Below are 23264 nucleotides of genomic sequence, written 5' to 3' on the forward strand. Positions count from 1 at the left end.
AGAAATGATGATGAGAGTAAAATGAGATTAAAGATGCTTACGAGCTATGATATATGTATATGTGCCTATGAAGGGCTATAATGATACCCCGAGCTTATAACGCCGGGTAGGATATATGTATATGATTATGTATAAAGTATGTATACGATTACGTAACGCGCGCACACCTCTGCAGATGGTACGGATAACCCTGAAGCCTTGGTAGGGCCAGGTAGAAATAACATTGAGCCTTGGTTGGCCAAGTATGTATGAAACACCGAACCTTATGGTCGGGTACGCTATGTATGTATATAAGTGTATGGCTATGTATATAATATGAATATGAATGCGATAAGACTATGTATGAGAATACGAATAAGGACATGTATACGAATATGAGCACAAGTATGGTACGAGTATTATTATGGGATACGAACGACGACGTATGCAAGTAAGCGACATGATGATGATGATATTATTGTCTCCCCTCCTATGCTATCTTCATATCATATCTATTATGCTTCTATATTGATGTTGATCATGCTTGACATACTCAGTACATTCTTCGTACTGACGTCCTTTTGTTTGTGGACGCTGCGTCATGCCCGCAGGTGCACAGGGAGACAGACTTGATCCTTAGCTGCCTATTCGGAGATTACATAGAGAGCTCCATTTCCTTCGGAGCCATATCTTTTGGGTACTCATTCTTTTGTGTATATAATTATGGGCATAGCGGGGTCCTGTCCCGCTAATGTGATATGTTATACTCTTAGAGGCTCGTAGACATGTGTGTGTGTGGGTAGATGTGTTTGGCCTTGTCGGCCTATGTTTTGTATATCATTTTGTCGGCCACGTTGGCCCATGAATATTGATGTGGCATAAATGCCTATGATGATATAAATGTGCGGTTGTCCATATGGGACTAGTTGACGAATAAATGGAAATGCATGTATAATTATGTGGCTCGCCTAGATGTAAGTATAAGAGTAAGTTAAGAGGGTGCTCGGGTGGGTCAACACCGGGTGCTCGTCGCGGCCCCGAGTCGGGTCGTGACAAAATCTGTGCGTGAAAGGTAAGTTTAGTTTTACGCTTTCACGCACAGATTTTGTGCGTGAAAATCACACGGCTACTACTACGCACTTTTTTAATGCGCAAAGTTAATTTCAGGAATCTATGACACATAAAGGCATGATTTGACAATACGTTGCAGACATGATTTGACAATACGTTGCTGCATTATTTGACCGTTTTAACACGACTTGTATTGCGCACCATTTTAATGCGCAATGTCAATTTCAGGAATCTATGACACATAAAGGCATGATTTGACAATACGTTGCTGTATTATTTGACCGTTTTAACACGACTTGTATTGCTCACCATTTTAATGCGCAATCTACCACGCATTACAATTTTGAGTGGTCTATTTAACTTGAAGGCTTGACGAGTGAGAAACTCATCAATTTCTAAGTCTTACAAGTCATTCAAAAAAAAAAACCAAACTTCATAGAAAAAATGTCTCAAAATGCTTCAAATGTTAAGGTTTCACTATTTTGGGATGGAGATATCGTCGAGGACAATTACTCCATTCATTATAGTATCAAACCAAAAGCCCATGTTAAATTTCCAATAACTTTAAATTATGAAACACTAGTTAGTTACATGCACAAAAGAATGAAAACTACACCCACTGAGTTTGAAATCTCAATAACTGGCAGATATCCACAAACAATATCAAACGGTGTAGTGCGTTATGGCATGCACAATATCAACGATGATGAATCTTTGAGTGATTATTTGGGATCGCCGGAAGAATATTGTGGTTTAGTATTCATTAATGTTATTGAGATGTATGTTGAAAAGATACCTCGAGAAGAAGTCCCTCAAGTCCAGCCTATTCATGGTAACACTTATGGGGACTTTAGTTCTTATGGAGACATTTTGAGTGGTCAAGTGCCGCTGGAAAATCTAAGCCAGCAATTTAATCAAGCTTACAATGAAAATTGGTAAATATGAATTTTTCATATTATAGCACGTGTTTGTTGTATGAATTGGTCAATAACCAGTTTTTAAATCTTTATAGGAACTATTCTCAAAACTCGCTAGTGGTATCAAATATGGATGTTGGTCAATCCTCTCAGTTCGGTGGAGTTGATCAATCTCCACACCATGACAGTGCTTATGAACGACAGTAAGTTCATCACCTTGGTATTTAAAATATGTTACTTTTCGTGTAGGAGGATGAATGCACTTGATAATGAAGATTTTCCTAATTATTATGAGTCATCATCAAGTGATGACGATGAACTAGCTAATAATGCAGAGGTAACCGATGATGAAGATGATGATGATGATGTTCAAGTTGGTATGACCAACAGTATTCCTCAAAGCCAAAACCAACAAGAACCAATGCACCACCACGTACCACCACCGATAGCTGAAAACCCAACTTCTGAAAGCTCAATTCAGTGGCATTCTAACAATATCCCTTATCTTGACAGCCTGCAGGGTCGTGATGATGCATTTGTCTTCACAAGAGAAGATGATGATAGTCGCCAAAAAACCTGGATTGAACCAAAGGATCTCAACAAAGATCGATGCTACCTTGCAAAGGGAATGTTGTTCGCATCCAAAAAGGCGTTGCAACGGGCTGTCAAAATTTATTGTTTTAAGGACATGAGGGAGTTTAAAGTTGATCTTTCAACCTCAAAGATATGGAGACTAGTTTGTAAACGACGGTATCAAGGCTGTGAGTGGTTGCTTCGGGGAATTGTTAAGCCTGATGGTATGTGGGCTATGACAAAATTCCGCGAAAGACACACTTGTGATATGGAAGAAAATCAAGCAGATCATTATAATTTAGATACAAACATGATTGCTCAAGTATTACTTAAGGACATTGCCGAAACGCCAAGGTAACTTATCCTACCTAGTACATTATATGTCTTATATCGATTAAAAGATCAATTACTAAATGTTGTTTGTTTAAACTTGTGCAGGATCCCCATCAAAGATTGTATTCGAAACGTTCAAACCATATATAGTAAAACTATAAGCAACAGAAAGGGATTTCTCGGGCGTAGACGCGCTTTTGAGATGGTCTTTGGAAATTGGCATACTTCTTTTCAATCGCTGCCAAGGTATATGGCAGCTCTACAACATTTTAATAATGGTACTGTTGTAGAGTGGCGGCTTATAGAGGGTAAAATCTTCAACTTCGTATTTTGGACATTCAAACCATGCATTGATGGTTTTGCTCACTGCCGACCAGTGATATCCATAGATGGTACGCATGTATATGGTGCCTACGACATCAAGCTCCTAATTGCAATAGGAATGGATGCCAATGGGTCAATATTTCCTCTTGCTTTCGCAATTGCCGCTAACGAGAGCAACGACACATGGGGGATCTTTTTGACCCATTTGAAAATTCATGTTATTAAGGATCGTACCGGCATATGCGTGTTGTCTGATCGTCATAAAGGCATATTGCACAATATGGCTAATTTACCAGGGTGGCAGCCTCCCTTTGTTTACCATCGCTATTGTTTAAGGCACTTGAAGGCAAATTTGCAATCAACGTTTCACAATGGCACTCTAAACAAATTGATGTGGGGGGCTGCGATGGAGCATCAACAACGAAAATGGGCTGCAAAAATGGATCTGATCAGGGCAGTGAGTGAACCCGCATATATTTGGTTGATGAAGCTCGAAGTTGAAAAATGGACGCTTCATGCTGATGGAGGCAAAAGATGGGGCATGCTCACAACAAACAGCTCAGAATCTTTCAATGGCTTGCTGAAATCGGCTCGAGGACTACCTGTCACCGCAATGGTGAGAATGACTTTCAAGCAGGTTGTGGAGCGATTTGTTGTTAGGACAAGGCAAGCTAGAGCGATATTAGCCGACGGCGGGACATGGATGCCAAAGCCCTTCAAAATTATGGAGCATTATAGAAAAAAATGTGAGCACCACCAAATGACCGAGTATGACCCAATTCGACATGTCTATGAAGTTAGGACGGGTTATCACAACGGTAAGGGTGGAAACGTGCATAACGTTTATGAGGCAACAAGAACATGCACTTGCGGTAAGTGGCAAACGTATCACATGCCGTGTTCTCATGCTGTCAAGTGCTTCGAGAGAATGAGAAAAACGGTAATAAGTTATGTGGCGGGGGAATACAAGGTCCACAGTTACCTTAGAGCATATTCCGGCCAATTCCACCCACTTGGTAATGAAGCTTATTGGCCAAACGAGCCATTTTCGATGGTTGCTAACAAGGATTACATCAGGAAATTGGGCATTAACTCACGAAGTCGTAGATCCAATCAAATGGATGTTAGTGAAAGAACTTATTCTCGCAAGTGCTCTACCTGTAAGCAATATGGCCATGACAAGCGTTCCTGTGGGCAACAAGGTCGTGGTAGTACAAGTACCTCTCGAAGTAATAGAGTCTCTAGAACTTGAAAATTGTATTATTATTGTAATTTATTATTGTATTACTTTGAATTAGTATTGTAATTAGATGGAATGAATTATTTTTAAATTAGTATAAACCTCTCGTATTAGATGAATTATTATTAAATCAAATATTTATATTTGTACATTCAAATATAATAAAACACTTAAATCAAAACCCTATAAATAGACAAGTTTCAAAACTTACTTCGGGGCACCTTAGAACCCCTAAAACGGTTATCCAAACGTTTAGGTGGACTTGATGTAATGAGCCGACATTATTGTACGCAAAAAAAGATATTAAGTTTTATATAAAATATTGATATTTTGAGATTTTGAAACATGACTAATCTTTGCCCAAAGTATGGAAAAAAATGTGATTTGAAAGGTAACACCAAAAAAAAAAAAAAACTGTGTTGCTTCACGCATGAAATTAGTGCGTGAAAGGAGTATATGGTATTATTGCAAGTTGGTCCTTTAACGCATGAATTTCGTGCGTGAAAGGGTCAAGCTGCATTTTTGCAGTTTGGTCCTTTCACGCATGAAATTCGTGCGTGAATCCTATTTATGTGTTTTTTTTTTCTGTACTACTTTGGTTCAACTTTTCTTTTTTTGTGCTACTTAAGTCGCGGATTGTCGGTTCAACAATAGTATATGCAAGTATTATTAAGTGTGCCACATAAGAGGGAGTAATAAAACATACTCCCTCCGTCCCTATTTATGTGATACTTTTCCCTTTTCGAGAGCCAATTTGACTAAACTTTGAAGCTAAATTGTATTATATTAACTCAATATTTTAAGATTAAAATTTATATATTTTTGAACACCACATAAAAAAGTATTATAAGTTGTAATTTTTTCATATCAGTTTAGTGAAAAAATATATCTTAAAATATTGGTGAAAGTTCATGCAGTTTGAATCTCAAAAAGCAAAAATTCATGCAGTTTGAATCTCGAAAAGCAAAAAATAATCACATAAATTGAAATAAAGAAATGGATATTCAAGAGGCATATTTTGCATTTATTAGTACGAGTGCATTCTCTGAACTATATATTTTTATTTACTTATCTAGTGCATTTGTCCGCGCTTCGCGCAGTCATAAAAATACCTCGTTAAATTCACAAAACAAATTTTTAAATATTCTAGCTCTAAAAATATTCTAAAGATTCTTTTCAGTGTTTCAATCCAATTAAATAGGATTTTTAGTTTAAATTCATGTTGGTGTCAATGCTTCGTTTTTTTTTCTTTTGTAATATTGGATGTCATTAAAAACGTTTGATCGATAAATATGATTCAGTTTAAATTTTTTATTTTTACTCTTAATGACATTATTTTAACCCAATAAGAAATTCATCGCATATTTAAGATCATAATTTTTTTATTTTTTTTTTAGTTTTATGACATGTTTATCACATTCATATACAATAGCTGACAGGCTACAATCTACATATTATACTATGAAGTAAGAAACAACAATATTATACATAATAGCTTTGGAAAATAATATTCTATATAGTTTTGTACTAATGTTAGCTTTCAGGATTAATCAAAGGAAACTACTGCTTTGAGAAACTGTACAAATTTACAAAGGATAGGAGAATGACCAATGTGGTTTAGGTTATTATAGTAAAAACCTAAACAGGGAAAAAGCAAATTAAAAAAAAAACTTGAAAAAAATAGCTTACAAAGAAAATGGACTCCATCTCTAGATAATTTTCTTCTACATGATTTAGCGGCTTGATTACTATATTCATCCGTTTGATTATCTTCTTCAGCCGACTTTAGAAGAGGCTTGTCTCCATGACCTTAGGATTTCTCTTACTCGAAGCATTACCTGATTTTTTGAATTGCTCTTTGCCTTCAAAGAAAATTTTAAACAATGAATCTAATATTATATACCAAACATTATTTTGAATTACTTTAAAAAAAAAGTGAAAATTATGAACAAACGAGAGTTATAGTATACCAAATCCAAAATAGCAACAAAAATATTAGAATTCTTAAGGTGAAGAGACAGAGTTGAATAGCCTCACCAAAAAAAGCTTACAGATAGTTAAATAAAAGTAATTAGTATTTTCATAGAAAATAATTCTTTGCTTACCTTCTCATCTCAGAAACCTCCAACCTTCATATTCATTAGTTTGGGAAAAATTTGATGTCTGAAAATAAGAAAAAGCTAAAATGGATGAACATAGTATAATGACATTGAAACATAAAATATGTGTAGGGAGAAAAATGCAAGGCAATAGGAGTCGTTCCTAATCAACATAGAGTTGTCTACACTTGTTTTTTTATCTTCATATTTAAATGTAGTATTTGGTAATTAAAGAGGTTTAATGAATTTAAATGCGATATATGTTACAAGTGAGGGAGCAAATAATGGGAGTTAATACTCAAAAATAGAGGAGGACTCCAGGCATTTCCATAAAGAAGGAATATGAAAGGTTGAAAACTATTATTGGAAAAGTAATTTCTTTATGGTTGCATTATATCATGTTTAACGTATTTTGCTATATTAACATTGTGAATGTTGATCATTAATTATTAATTTTTTTATTAGAAAAATGAGGTCATTGATTAAACATTTAATACATATGTTTATTGCATTTACAAGTTAATATTCATTTCGTATTTAATGCTCATGCTATTGACTCTTCATTTTCTTAAGTTATTACTACAATTCCTTTTTTTCAAAATTGTCTTTATATGGACTTTTAAATATAGTTAATGATAAAAATGATGGAAAAAATGTCAAAAAAAGGAGAAAAAAGATAAATGTCAATGGAGGCCATTGAGATGTGCCACATAGGATTGTCTATTACATCTTTCTGCCACACAATTTTCTTATGGTGCGCCAGGCATTGTATATTGAGCACATATGCCACGTTTTTCTAGAAATTTAACAAATTGATCGGTGTGTTGTCCAATTTCATCATATATTTCATAATACTTGCCTCTTCTATCTAACCTAATTATTTTCGTTGTTTTTATCTAGTTGCCTTTTAACCTCATTTATAAATACCTCTAAGGCATTCACTGCTGATTTTTTTGCAACAAGTAGAAATATTCATAACGTGGAAAATCGTCAATAAAAGTGATAAAGTACCATATTTATCGTTGTGTATAATTTGAAGGAGTTGTGTGCTTCTTGTGGTTGAGCCAGTCTAAGAGTTCAGTTCCTCGTTGGAAAGACTCTTACTATACATGGGATGTAGACTCATTTTTTTTGTGTGTGTCTTGTTTCTTTTAATTTAATATAATCACACAAATATTAAGGCCTATAAAATTCAATTCTGGAAGAATTTCATTCTTAACTAATTTCTTCAGTTTTTATTTGTTTATGTTACCTAAGCCTTTAATTTATGCCACAAGTTAGCAGAGTGTTCATTCACTAAACTTCATTTGATTCCAACAAATTATCAATATTAATTTGTATAATTTATCGCAAAGAATACCATACCTTATGAGATAATTATGCTTAAATAAACTAAGACATTCATTGTCACAATTAGAAGAGTATCCAGTTTTTTGTCGGTTTACAAGGTTAGTAGAATGGGTTACTTGATTCTTCAGCTATATCTCCCCCTGAGCCGGCATTTTGTTCAATTAAGACCCGATGTTTTAGTTTTGAATAAATACGTGTTTGCACATGCTGCGTCTTAAGTGTGTAGTTGGCAATTTCGTCATAGTTTAGGTGTGTTTCTATACCTTTTCCCACAAATAAAAGGACATGGTATTTTAGACTTTTTACCCATTAGACTAACATATGTAACTTTTATTTTACACTCTCACGCGCCAACGGTCATTTGAAATACCTTTCTCTGTCAGGTAGTAGTTTGAGGAGGTAACGACGACTATGGAAAAGTCGAGTACAGGGGTTATGATAGAATATACGAGTCCACCAAACAGTGTAGAGACATAAGGTAAATAACACAAGATATTTACGTGAAAAACTTCTTGCTCAAGGGATTAAAAATCATGATCTACCGGATTAGGATTTCCCAACTTCATTAACTGAGCAACTTCAGATTATAACCTATTGCAACCTAGAAATTAAACTCTTAATCCCTCACCCCTTACAACAACTTTATTGTAAGACCTTTACAATAACTCTATTGCAAAGAACAAAACTTGACTACCTCTAGCCAAGAACCCAAACAAACCTTGACTAACTCTAGCCAAGAACCCAAACAAACCTTGACTAACTCTAGCCAAGTGAACAAACTCAGAATGGTTGTAAAACTGTCCTGCTATTACACTTCTTGAAAGCCGTGTAGGAATACAAGTTAAGAAAAAAATACAAAGACTCAACAAACCTATGGACTTAGGATATCTTCAGTGATTGGGAATTGGTCCTTCTGTTTGTTGGAGCTTTGTTCTTGAGAGCACCTTGAGAGGCGGCTGCTTGCACTTTGAGATATATGAAATTTTCTGATTTGCAAAGTGTTGGGGTTTCTCTAGCAGCATGTTGTTTATTTATAAGAGATAAGTGTTGAGATGAAAGGGACATTGCATTATCCACAGCTGTGCTGCTACACTGTCCAGTCGGTACAGTGGTAGCAGCTTTACAGCTGTAGAGTTGATCGAGCAACGACTAGGGGACTTGATCCCATCTGGTCCCTCTGAAAGCCTATCTGGTCCCTATCCAACTCCTCATCTGGTCCCTTCATAAACATATCTTGCAGCTTGTGTGGTGTGGCTGATTGCATCCGGTTATTCAGAGGAGTGGTGTGGCTGATTGGATTTTGTTCTTCAGAAGAGAATGTTATCCCATCAGTACGTGATGTATTGTAAGATTAACCAAGTCATCAAGTGAACCTTATCACATCCGGTTCCTTGAATGAGATGTGTCAGATCATCACAACCCAGGGTATCATATCTCATCATTCTCCCTATCGAGTGAACCTGAACACATTTGGTTCCTTGAATAAGGTTAATCACACTGCAAGGTATCATGAGTGAGAACACCTGATCCCATCTGGTCCCTCCAATAAGGTTTGTCATTTTCAAGTATTATAATACATAGTACCACTCAAATGAGGTTTGTCAAATCATCAAAACATAAGTTATCATAACTCATCAATTTTCCCTTCTTTCATGATGACAAACACATGGTTGTATTCCTCCTGAGGACCAGATGTCCCACTTGTTTGTCATTGTCAAAACATCGTAACACAGAATGCCACACAAATGAGGTTTGTCAAATCATCAAAACACAAGGTATCATAGCTCATCAATTCCCCCCCTCGATGATGAGAACACACAATTGTATGCCGCCTGAGGACTAGATTCCCCACTTGTTCCCCCTGAGAGTCAAACTCATTGCTCAACAAACTTATCCAACAAACACTAAACAAACTCCCTGACTTCCCTAATCAATTTTCATTTATTTCCCCCTTTTGGCATAATTAAAAAGAGCAAACACGAAGCATTTGCACAACAAGGTCAGTGACATTAACTTAGGGCCACTAGGCAACACAACATAAGCAATCAATAAAACAAGCATGGATAAAATAATATTGCATAAACAGAGATGATGGCCAAATTTGATTAGCAGCAAAACCATAGTATGTCCAGCAAGCACCAAATAGTTTAAAAAAAATAGACCAAAATGCCACTATCAGTACAAAAAATAGACCAAAATGCCACTTAACATTTGGAGCCATTTTGCCATTTCATTTGACAAAATCCCTAATATATATATATATATATATATATATATATATATATATATATATATATATATATATATTGTATATTTTACATATAATTTTATGTATTAATTATGACTATTTTATCAATTGAAAAATCAATTTATATATAAAAAAATGAGTGTTTAGTTAAGAACGTATCGTTAATTATTGATTTAGTCTTCCACGACTAAATTATTATAATTAGTCCTATTTGCAAGTAATTGTTTTACTTTATTTAGTCAAGAAGCTTAATTAATTAATTGATCATTTAATTCTTCTCGGTTTTATTCCAATTTGGTTAGAAAAGGGTTTTAATTGAAAACATTTGGTTTAAATCGATTTGGCTATTTTCGGCATGAAATAGGTTGTATTTTAAATTCAATTATGGTCACTTCATTAATCCCAAAGATCAACCCAATCCTAATAATTTTTCAAATCTGGTCCAGCCCAACTATATGCATACCCGACCCAATCTGAGCTTGAATTCCCCAAAAATAACTCAGGACCTTCAGTTTTCCTTAACACAACAGCCCCAAACGAAGCCTAATGGCTCAATCCTACCGCGCACAGCTCATTCAAAATGAGCTGTCTCCGGCCATTTTTGGCATGAGATCATGCATTTTCAGCCTTAACAGGCTTTGTTTCAACATTTTGGGTAAAGAAATTTATTGCTCTTTGTCATCTTCTCCAATTCAAGCGGTAACACCCCTTTTCCCATTTTCCTTTTCTTCATTTTCTGAATTGGAATTAAAACTTTCTTGACAAGATTCGGATTTCAAACAAAATACAAACAAATTTCAATTTTTTTAAAAAAGTCCCACATCGAATTTGAACATCTCAAACCCTAGAATTAGGGCTCTATAAATAGAACCCTCTTCTTCATTATCAAACAAGGTTTTCACATCCCCAAGTTCTGAACTTTTCAATTTTTAGCTTTAAACAAGAAATTTTCTCTTAGAAGCTGAGTTTTGAATCATCGGAACAAGTTTTTTTTTTTTTTTTTCAAGTTCGAGTTAGTTGTTGCGTTGGTTTGAAGGTGATCGACTCAACTTTAGTCGCCCCCGTCGCTGCTCGACAACAGCGCAATTTTCTTTCCTCGTCTTAGTTTATTTATTTTTCCGATTGCCTATTCTGCGTTTATATTAGTAAGAAGTTTAAATCAATATGCAATGTTATTGATTTTTGGGGTTTTGTGTTTTCACCTTAGTTCTGTTATGTTGTCTCGTTGTTACGGTATTGAAACATGGACTTGTATAACTCTATCCCTCCACTGTTAAACTCAGATAAAATCAGCACGCTAATCAATTTAGTTCAAATCAAGTTTAGCTTCCTGACTAACCTTTGATATAGTTTAAGAAATCCCTGTGTGTGGTTGTACGTTAGTTTGTCTCTGAATGGATCCTAATCAAGAGATTGTTGGTTCATTAATCCCTATTACAGTTTACCTATTGCATTAGTATTTTTTAGTTAATATGAGTCGTGACTATTGAAGGATGAAGGTAGTTGAACTTTTATGGAAGTAAGAATATGAATATGATAGAGTATAAAGATTTAATTATATGTTTTTGATAAGAATTAGTAAGTTTCAGAATTTAGTATGTTTGTCTGTTGCTATTTAAGGCTGCTGGTTTAGACATTTTCCTTTACTGTTTTAATCAAAAAATGAAGATTAAGTCCGTTCTTCACAATTAGCCATTGTCTTGTTGAACATAAAGTTAGATAGCTAAGAGGGATAGTGTTTCATTATTATTCCCTTTATTGATGTTTTCCTCCCTTTCTGGTTATTCAGTTCTCTTTGTGTTTTGAAGTCCAGAATCCATGCTAAATGTGGAATTTGCTCCAGTGGTCAGTGATGTTTCATTAAGTGTACGAAGTTTCTGAAATAAGAAAGAAGGGATTAAAAAACACTAGTTGAATTTGAATACTGTTTGTCGCATGACCTGCCTTCATTTCTATCCAAAATTCTCTTTCAAAACAACTGAACACAACTCTAGTTTCCTCTTGTTCTTGATGTATGACAAAGTGACATTTTTTTAGTTTTATTTGGGACCTAAATATGTCTTTTCAAGCTTTCCTACATTCAGAACTGCTAAGAATAGTCAACTAATGAACTGCTGCCTAGTGTTAAAATCAGTGCTCTTTGTGGTATTCAAATGCCAGTTATGTCTATGAGGTTTGTCAATACTTTCTGATCCATTTATCCTTTAGAGGTTGAGAAATGACTTTGTTTATTTAGCTTAAGTTTTGGGTGGCCTCTGAGCTCAGCTTAACTTCTTGTATGATTTTCAGGCTTCTTCTCCTCTTTCCAAAAATTAGATTTGCTTATTTCCTTTGATTCAAACTGCTTTTTAAGAATAAGTCTCTAGTAACCTGGATATGAAAGGCTTAGTTATCCTTTCAGTTGCGTCCCTTTGAAATTAACAAGCTAGCCTGGAATTTCCTTTAAGACCTTTTTACTTGATACGTTGCCTACTAAGCAATTGGCTTAGATTTTGTAGTTAAAGTATTCCTGCCTTAGTGGTTTAAGTGCCCAGTTCCATTATGTCTTAACTAAGTTCGTCTGATGGTACAATTAGCTTTGTTAAAGTCCAGTAGCATCACCTATTTTTCTACAAATCTGTTAAGGAAATAAGCTGATAGATTGGCATGTCTACTTAAGGTTTTTATCTCCATTCAAAGTATTGGTTAGTTAAGTTGTAGGCTAAAGTTTTTATCTAAAATTAGAAGGTTATTTTTCTAAACTGGACAAATTTCATATTCTTAGACATTGTTCAAAAATCATTCTTTGCTGCTGATGTACCTACATGACTTTAAATATCTTTTCCTTGTGTGTGATAACTAGTTCCTTTCTGTTTGGATATTGAACAAGCTGTTTAACCAGTTCCTCATTAGGTATCTAATCTGAGTTTAAAGAATTCAGTTCTGTTTCGGTAGCTGTTTGTTAACTAGTTTGTGTGAATTTGGATTTTTAACAATAGAATGGTTATTTAACGACTTTGTATGGTTTTAGGATCACTTGCTAATTTTTATCTTTATTCCTTGTGCATGTGATGTCCAAAGGAGTCCCAATGGATTTCGTCTCCCAAATTCTCTGTTGGGACCAGCCCAACATGTCATTCTTCATCGAGTCAGCCCCCATCACATTTCTAGCAACCAGCCGCGGATTGAAGGCCCAACGGGTGAAAATGGCAACTAGTGAGCTTCGGTAGGCCCACTAGCCTAACTCTTCTCTTTTTCCATTTTTATATAATTTGTATATGTATATGTAAACAAATGATTGTAAAATATTGAAACCCGGATGTGTTAGAACTTAGGAATTTTGCGTAGAAAATTAGTGATTTCTCAAATAATTTTCAAATCAAACTTAGTAAGGACAAATGATGCATGAAATTGGTAAATAGATTTTGGTAAAGTCTTTGAAAAACTGGAAATTGATATACGGTATATGTATATACATGTATGCGGACTTTTAAAAATGGGACTGTTTTGAACCTTCAATTTTGGACCAAAAATCGGAATTTAACCTCTATACTCTTGGGCTGATCTTGAATAAAAAGAAAACAAAAAACTGATTTCAAAGAAAAAATGACTGAACTGTTTCAAAAATACCAATTTCGACTTAAGGTTGTTTCAAACCTGTTGGGTTCAAGTTCAAACCTTAAGGCATAAAAACAAGAGGAGATATATTTGGACTATGGTTTTGAAATAAGATGGCTTTGGAGTAAAATATTGATTGACCCAAGATGGGCTAAAATGAATAAAATAATTAAACTCTTTTTCTCTTTATTTGTACTTATAAAAAACCTATTCTATATTTTCAAAAGGGAGATATACTCCATTTCTCTTTCTCTCTCTCTCTCTCTCTCTCTCTCTCTATATATATATATATATATATATATATATATATATAAACTTATAAGGAAAAAATCATGACATTTGATCAAATTAGTAGGAACTCTACTTAAGAGAAAAATTTAAGTGTGTTTTGATCCGAAAATGAAGTGATTTTAATCTCCTTATAATATTTTCCTAAAGAAAGCAAATAATCATAATTAATTACACATTGAAGTTCGTAGGTCAATCGTATTCTACTGATCCTTAATATTAGGGTGCTTAGAACCTTCTTTAGGGGATCACCAGAACCCTTACTTCGAATTCTGGTTTTAGAGGATTTTTCTCTTGTTTGAATAAATTCTTTAATTCGGTTTTCCTAATTTCCCTTATAAAATTAGGTGGCGACTCTAAAAAGTATAAAATCCGAATAGAGTCTACAGCCTTGTAGTAGCTTTTATGCCTCGCGTAAAAGTGAACCGTAACATTCACAATAACATAAGGAACCACGTCCAAGACTCGAAGCTCTCACGTGCAACAACATATGCAAGTGGAAAAATGCTATTGTTTGCATCAATTCCAACAACAATTAACAGTTTCATCTCATACTTACCAAAGAGATGAGTGTCGTCCATTGAGTTGACCGGCCTGCAATTTTTGAATCCATCAATGATTGGTTTAAAAGCCCATAAAAGAAACTTGAAGATGTGACCGCGTTGCATTGTAGTTGACTTGTGCTCCCACTCAACAACGGTCCCCGTATTGAAATATTGTAGGGCAGCCATGTATCGGGGCAATTACTTGAAAGAATTTTCAAAATCTCCATATACCATTTTAAAAGCTTTCTTATGCCCCTTTTGCGCTTTTCTATAACTAGGAGTTAACGTATACAACCCTTTTATTTTTTCCTAAACAGCCTTAATATTGATGTGTGGGTCGACCATAATACATAGTATCAACGTAGTAGCAATCAATTGACTGTTTAAATTAAAATGATCCTCCTTGTAATCATCCGTGAGACAAGTGTTTCTTGACCATTTTTCCTGCCTTCCACATACCACTTGAAATCTCTCTTAAACGGATCATCCACTCACATCCCAACATATGATGCTTGCAAATAACCTTCCAAAATTTAGCTTTGGACTGATCAGAAATGAACTCTTTCTTTTCTTCGAGACAATATAATCTCATGCGCCTTTCATTTGCTGTTTGTTCTGAAATAACATACCTAATTGTATAATATAAGGAAAATTATCAACCCCTAAAAATGGGCCAACAAACAAAATGATATATTTTGAAAATTCATTGCCACCATACTAACCTGAATTGATAAATTCTGGTTTTTTATGATCCTAAAGTGTAGGCTGAACTGGACCGTCATCTCTCATGAAGGCAAAATCATCCGGGCAGTAATAGCCAATGTTACGTTCACCTCGGGCAGTAACGTCTTTATAAGAATGACCATCATCACCAGACGATTGATCATCGTTTGTCTCGTCATGATCTAATGGGATATCACTATCTAACTCATCTGATTGATCATTAGCTACATTGTTATTGCTCACAATTTGTGTGAGCTGAGTCAATATGGGGTTTTGTTCAAAATCGTTACACCTACAAACATAGCAAAATTCAAGGCGTTCAAATCTAAAAAACAATTAGTTAGAGTCTCCTAATTTAAGTGAACAAAACTTCGTTATATTTACCTTTCCATAAATGACTCCGCCTGAGCAGGGCAATGTCGAACGATACTGTCGCCACCTAATTCACTTGTACTTGGAGCATTACTCGGTCCCGGAATATCACAACTTTGCATAGTCCAACCAAAGTTATGATAGCGCCTTGGAGCCACACCGTCATATTGTGTGTCAAAGTTACTCGTATTATGTGACTGGCTACCAACTCCTACCATTATTTCTTGTTGAAGTGTACCTCTTTGAGACCTAATATTCATAGTGGGAAAGATACGTAGTACCTGCGCCATCCAAATATCTCAGCCACGCCGACACCACTCGGGGAGTCCATTAATGATGGCCTCTGAATAAGGCTACCACACAAACTATGATAGAAAGAACATAAAATTACATGATAATAAAAGAAACAAATTACGCATAAGCGTAACTATTATATCAAAATGTCAATAACAAGCATAGTTATGATAAAATACCTGACCATCTGTTAGGTTGTCCAATACATCCCTACATATGGCTAGCACATCACATGCCTCATTTTCGCTGACTCTATGATGAGTCCACTTTCGTGCAAGAGCCGGGTGTGACTGAAGAGCTGTGTGTGGTGGCTGCATCGGTATAATTTGCTCCCAAGCCCAGATCTATATTAAAAAAATTTAAAAAAATATAAAGATTATAACTATCAAATAAGACAACTAAATAAAATCACATAATTTTAAAAGTCACGTACTTGCAACAAGGAAATCAATCCACACACATCCTTGGCCTTGGTCATCGAAGCGCGACATAGAGAATTATACAAATATGACAATGCAGCCACTCCCCAAGCTTGTGTACTCATTGCGTTAAGCTCACACATGTCAAGCAAATAGTCTAAATTAAGCAAGTCACCAGACTTATCCAGAAATATCGTGACGCCACAGAGCTATAACAAGTACAATCTAACCTGTTTTTGCACATCAATTTCGGTGGTCTGATCTGTAATGGCATGTAAGCCATTCATATATTTAACAAATTTACTTGCAACCTACTAACACCGTCAAAACAATCCTCACCGAGTGTTACACCTCGGAAAATTTCATGTCGTTGCATAGTAAATAGACCAACGTAGTGCGAGAAGTATACGATGTTCATATAAGTAAGAAAGATTATTTAACGATTCTAATTAAGATTCCAAAGACGTTGGAAGTAAGAGGAGAAAGTTCCTTAAGGAAGGCAAAGCATATGTTGTGTTTTGGAAAAGTTTCGTAAAGTACCGAGCTAATGTTGACTTAATGATGTCTTAAGGAAGAGTTATAACGATCCTTAGATTGCTAATGAAGTGTTAAACAAGTGTCAAGAAGGTTCCATAAGGATTGGAGATCAAACGAACGACGGAAACAATTTTCGGGAGGTGGGGTTATACGACCGCTTATGCGGTTCGTATAACACCCAACAGGAAGATGTTTTCCCTGATGGTGAACCACGGACACTTATACGGACCGTACAATGTTATACGGACCGTATAAGTGGTCCGTATAATACCCAACGGGTTGAATAAGTTGCAAGTATAAATATATGTTCCCACTCTTACTTTCTCATTCTTCCACTTCTCCATCTCTCTCAAGACTTCTAGAGGGTTCTACACATTTCATCTTCAAGAATACAAAGGAAATCAAAGGTTCATATCATAAATTCAAGTGAATCAAGTGCAAGAAGCTCACTAGGGTCATCCAAGGCAAGAAATCTCTTTGGAAGTGAAACTAGGGTTTTCCTCAATGGAGTATTGCTATCCAAAACTCATTCCTACTCAATCAAAGGTAAGTTTTATGATCATTTCATGTTATTTGGACTATGGAGAGGTTGAAAGACTTGGATTATGAAAGGAAATAGAAATGGGTTACAAATATGAGATTAGTGGCGTTTGTGAGTAGTAGATTAATATGAATCATGATTCTTGATATGTTGTGATTATAAATATGTTATAAATGACATTAAGAACATGAGAGAAACATTATATAGGGATGAACATAATATTGTACTATGACCATGGTTATGGATGATTTGAAGAGAAATTGGGAAATTTGGATAATGTAGGTGAATAAAGATTGTTGCTTATGATATTATGAATGTTATTATTGACGTTTGAGAGTTGATATATGATATGGAGAAAGTAGTATAAACAAAGGAAATGTTGCTCAATTTTCTCTAGCTTTAGTCAAGTGTGCTTAAGCTATCGATTATCTAATGTTAGTACAAACTCTTTTGAAGGTAGAAACGTGAACATTGGAGGGAAACGTTCAAGTGATAGAGTAGCGAAACGAAAGGGTATGTAAGGCTAGTCTCTTCCTTCTAAGGCATGATTCTCATGATACGAATTCCCTTTATCTCTCCATGACCTTCTTACATTTCGAAAAATATGAGTCAACGTTATATAAGCTTCTTATGAGACAATAAAATGAGAGATATGTCATGAATACAATAATGGTAATAATAAGCCTAAGTCTAGAGATTCTAAAGTCCATGATATGATGTTGATACGAAGCCAATGATCCCCATAGGACTCCTTGATGTTACTCATTGTTGCTAAACCCACCTTATGATGTTAGTTCTTTCAAGGTGAGGTATGATGAACACGATTTCTCTATAATGGAATCAGGGGTTCTCGACCTTATGTCACCTCGGTATAGTTATAGATTGTCTTGGAATTCTAATACATGTTTTATGAAAAGTTTATGATAAGGTCATGATAAGTTATGAGATGTATATGATGATACGATCGCACTGTGCCTAGAGGGTCGGACATGTCATCGCGAAGGCAGGCTGCATACGATTCCATTGTGCCTAGATGGCCGGACATGTCACCGTTAAGGCGGGATGCTTATGATTACACCGTGCCTAGAGGGTCGGACATGACACCACTAGTTGGCGGCGTATGATGGTTACCCGGACGCGGCTTAACGACGATGGTACATATGATATGTTTATATATGTATGATGTGTAACACTTGTTTACTTTAAAAGGTCAAGCATGTTATATCTTCATCTTATGTCTTATGATTCCTTTGTTATGTTCATTTTATTCATGCCTTACATACTCAGTACAATGTTCATACTGACGTCCTTTCTTTTTGGACGCTGTGTTCATGCCCACAGGTAGACAGGGAGGCGACCCAGACTCATAGGAGCTGATCAGCAGAGTCACGAGAGCACTCTATTATTCGGAGTTGCTAATTGAGTTATGGTTATGTGTACATATTTGGGCACGACGGGGTCCTGTCCTGTCCTTATGTTTAGTACTCTAGTAGAGGCTCGTAGATACGCATGTGTGGGTAATATGGTCTCATGATTTCTCCTCATTGTATATATGTTATTTTGATAGCCGGAAGGCTTATGTATACAAATGTAGATATGCTTGAAATTAAAAATGGTTTTCCTTATGTCTAGAAGCGTGAAGTCATAGTTAAATGCAGAATAAGTATGATGACTAGCAGAATGAGTGGTGCTCGGTAGTCAGCTCCGGGTACCCGTCATGGCCCACTAGTCGGGTCGTGACAAAAAGTGATATCAGAGCAGTTCAGTCCTAGGAAGTGTCTACGAGCCGTGTTTAGTAGAGTCTTGTTTATGGTGTGTTGCGCACTACATCTATAAACAAGAGGCTACAGGGTATTTAAGAAAAATAACCATTATTCTTCTTACCAGATCGTGCGATAGAGTCATGTTATAAGATTTACTCCTCCCTAATGGTGTGATTATGATTTCAGAAATGCTGGTAAAGAGAAAATCTACCGTTACCTAGAAGGGCAAGGCTACGATAGAAAGACAGATAGAAAGGGAACCGCCAACTAATGTAGAAGAAGGTGAATCACATAATGAGGCTCCATCTAATACCTCTTCCACTCCGCCTGTTCTTGAAGAACAAGAGGGGGCTTCAGTCCCAGCTCCTATGCCTCCAATTCCTTTACCGGTTGCTTCGGGTCAACAAATGACCGAAGCTATTCATTTATCGACACAGTTAGTTGCGCCCAGGCACAATGGCAGAGTTCGGGTCCAAGTAACAGGGCAGTTAGTACTAGAGCTCGTGATTTTATGAGTTTAAATCCTCTAGAGTTTTTCGGGTCAAAGCCGGATGAAGACCTGTAAGGTTTTATCAATGAGATGTTGAGAACGTTGAAAATTATTCATGCCTCCGAAACTGAATCTGTGGAGTTAGCATTTTAAAGACTCCGGGATGTGGCGGTTCTTTGGTATAACAATTGGATATCTTCAAGAAAAGAGAATGCACCTCTTCCAGTTTGGCAAGAGTTTATAGGTGCCTTCATCCGCCACTACTTGCCACCTGAGGTCCGTCGAGCTAGGGCAGACAGATTCTTAAATTTGAAGCAAGGAAATATGAGTGCCCGGGAGTATATCCTTCACTTTAACTCGTTGGCTAGATATGCTCCGACTATGGTGGCTGACATGGGAGACAGGGTACACAGGTTTGTGAGTGGCCTAGGGCCACACTTGTTCAAAGATTGCTTGACAACTTCGTTGCAAGAGGGGATGGATATTTCCCGTATTCAGGCCCATACCCAAAACTTAGAAGAGCAGCAGCATCCGCAAAGGGGTGAGCGTGACAGTGAAAGGGGGCAGAGTAAGAGGGCCAGATCTATGGGTACCGGTAACGACTATAGAGGGGGACCGAGACAGTCATATTCTAGATACTCAGGCCAGTCAGCGACTAGTGCACCTCCACGGTTTGCAGGTAGGAGATTTGACCGCTCCATTCAGTCAGGACAAGGACAAAGCTCGAGAGCTTCAGGTTCGTAGTTTGGGGGTGATTATAGCCAAAGAAGACCACCGGTCCCACGATGTATCAGTGCAGAAAGTTACATTCGAGGCCATGTCGTCAAGGTATAGATGCTTGTTATGTGTGTGGACAGACTGGGCATGTGATGCGTGATTGTCCCTCGAGGTACGGTACAGTTGGGGTTCAGCCCACAGGATTAGCGGCTGGTTCTTCTTCTGTGCGCCCGATAGGGCTGACTCCCTAGATCCCAGCAGGTTGAGGTAGAGGCAGAGGGGACGCGTCCAGTTTAGGTGGCACCCTGCCTCATATTTATGCTCTAGCCGGACGCCAGGATCTTGAGTCCTCCCCGGATGTGGTTACAAGTATATTGACTATATTCTCTCATGATGTTTATGCGTTGATTGATCCGGGTTCTACGTTGTCCTATATTACTCCTTACATTGCTGGCCGTATTGGGGTGAAACCCGAGCCAGTTAAACCTTTTGAGATATCTACTCCGGTTGGTGATCCCGTGATAGCTAGGCAGGTGTACAAGAATTGTGTAATTGTAGTATGTGATTGTCAGACAAAAATTGATTTAGTTGAGCTGGAGATGTTAGATTTTGATGTGATTATGGGTATGGATTGGTTGACCTCATGTTATGCCAATGTCGATTGCCGAATGGAAGTTGTTCGATTCCAATTTCTGGGAGAACCCGCGCTCGAATGGAAAGGAATTACAGCGTCACCTATAGGTAGGTTTATTTCCTACCTTAAGGCAAGGAAGATGATAGCAAAAGGCTACATTTATCACCTAGTCCGAGTTCATGACACCGAAGCAAAGTCACCGACTTTTCAATCCGTCCCGGTAGTGAATGAATTTCCAGATGTATTTCCGGATGAACTCCTAGGTATTCCGTTGGAAAGGGAAATTGATTTCGCTATTGATGTGTTACCGGACACCAAGCCTATCTCTATTCCTCCTTACCGAATGGCTCCTGCAGAATTGAAAAAGCTAAAGGCACAACTGAAGGATTTGCTTGAAAAAGGATTCATTAGGCCCAGTTCATCACCGTGGGGAGCACCTGTCCTATTTGTGAGAAAGAAAGATGGCTCCCTACGGATGTGCATTGATTATAGGCAGCTGAATAAGGTGACAATCAAGAATAGATACCCTCTCCCGAGAATAGATGATTTGTTTGACCAGTTACACGATGCTAAGTGATTTTCCAAAATAGATCTGAGATCAGGTTATCATCAAGTGAGAGTTAGAGAAGAAGATATTCCTAAGACCGCTTTCAGAACGAGGTATGACCATTATGAATTCTGGATAATGTCATTTGGATTGACTAATGCTCTAGCTGTGTTTATGAATTTGATGAACAATGTATTCAGACCTCTCTTAGATCTGTTCGTGATCGTGTTTATTGACGATATTCTGGTATATTCTCGGACAGAATCCGAGCATGTAGGCCATTTACGCATTGTCCTTGGGATTCTTCGTACTCGTGAATTGTATGCAAAATTTTCAAAATACGAGTTTTGGTTAAATTCTGTGACTTTTCTGGGCCATGTTATTTCAGCTGATGGCATTCGAGTTGATACTCAGAAAATTAAAGCCGTGAAGACTTGTCCAAGGCCCATAACACCCACAGAAGTTCGTAGTTTTCTAGGATTGGCAGGTTACTATAGAAGATTTGTGGAAGGGTTTTCCTCTATTTCGGCACCATTGACGAAACTATTTCGGCACCATTGACGAAACTCACTCAGAAATTAGCGAAATTTCAATGGACTGATGCTTGTGAACACAGTTTCCAAGAATTAAAGGACAGACTGACTTCGGCCCCAGTCTTGACACTTCCAGAAGGGCCAGATGGTTATGTTGTATATTGTGATGCCTCTGGTGTAGGGTTAGGATATGTGTTGATGCAGCACAACAAAGTCATTGCCTATGCTTCAAGGCAGTTGCGGAAACATGAAAAGAACTATCCGACTCATGATCTTGAATTGGCTGCGGTTATTCATGCATTAAAGATATGGAGACATTATTTGTATGGAGTTCATGTTGACATTTATACGGATCACAAGAGTCTCCAGTATATTTTCAAGCAGAAGGAATTAAATCTTCGGCAGAGGCGGTGGTTAGAATTGTTGAAAGACTATGATGTGAGTATTTTGTATCACCCCGGGAAAGCGAATGTAGTGGCTGATGTACTTAGCCGCAAAACAATGGGCAACCTATGTGAAGTTCCTTCGGAGAAGAAAGAACTAATCCATGAGCTCCACCAACTAGCTAATCTTGGAGTTCGTCTAATTGATTCAGGCAGTGCAGGAATTAATATTAATAATCCAACCGTTTCCTCTTTAGACGCGTAGGTGAAAGAGCGTCACTATGAAGATCCTCAGTTGAGCCACTATAGAGGTACGTTTCATGAGAAAGAGAAGTCTCCGTTTGAAATTTCTATAGATGGAGTTCTTAAGGGTACTGAGATAGGCTATGTGTTCCAAATGTTGCGGGACTACATCGTCGGAGTCTGGAAGAAGCTCATTATTCTCGGTATTCTATTCACCCAGGAGCGACAAATATATCACGATCTTAAGCTCATGTATTGGTGGGATGGAATGAAGAAAGACATAGCAGAATTTGTAGCTCAATGTCCAAACTGCAAAGAAGTGAAGGTTGAGCATCAAAAGCCGGAGGATTATTGCAAGCAATGGAAATCCCTACTTGGAAATGGGAAGTAATCAACATGGATTTTATTGTGGGGTTACCTCGTTCCCGAAGTAAGTATGACTCCATATGGGTGGTCGTGGACAGACTCACGAAATAAGCTCATTTTCTCCCAGTCAAAACTACC

At 36.9% G+C, this 23264-nt stretch overlaps 1 long non-coding RNA gene across 7 annotated transcripts in view; it reads left to right on the forward strand.

Moving 5' to 3' along the window:
- Positions 1–10564: 10564 nt before the first annotated feature.
- Positions 10565–23264, forward strand: part of LOC132609155 (uncharacterized) — a 37725-nt gene continuing 25025 nt past the window's right edge. For 2 of the 7 annotated variants that reach the window (XR_009570718.1, XR_009570716.1), the window contains exons 1-2: positions 10638–10833; positions 13195–13339. This is a non-coding gene — a long non-coding RNA (uncharacterized LOC132609155). Of the gene's footprint in view, positions 10834–13194; positions 13448–15323; positions 15342–17906; positions 17924–18791; positions 19082–23264 lie in introns of those variants that run through there. The other 5 variants (XR_009570714.1, XR_009570715.1, XR_009570719.1 and 2 more) reach the window with 5 other exon arrangements.

The sequence above is a fragment of the Lycium barbarum genome, chromosome 9, assembly GCF_019175385.1.
Source record: "Lycium barbarum isolate Lr01 chromosome 9, ASM1917538v2, whole genome shotgun sequence".
Lineage (NCBI taxonomy): Eukaryota > Viridiplantae > Streptophyta > Magnoliopsida > Solanales > Solanaceae > Lycium > Lycium barbarum.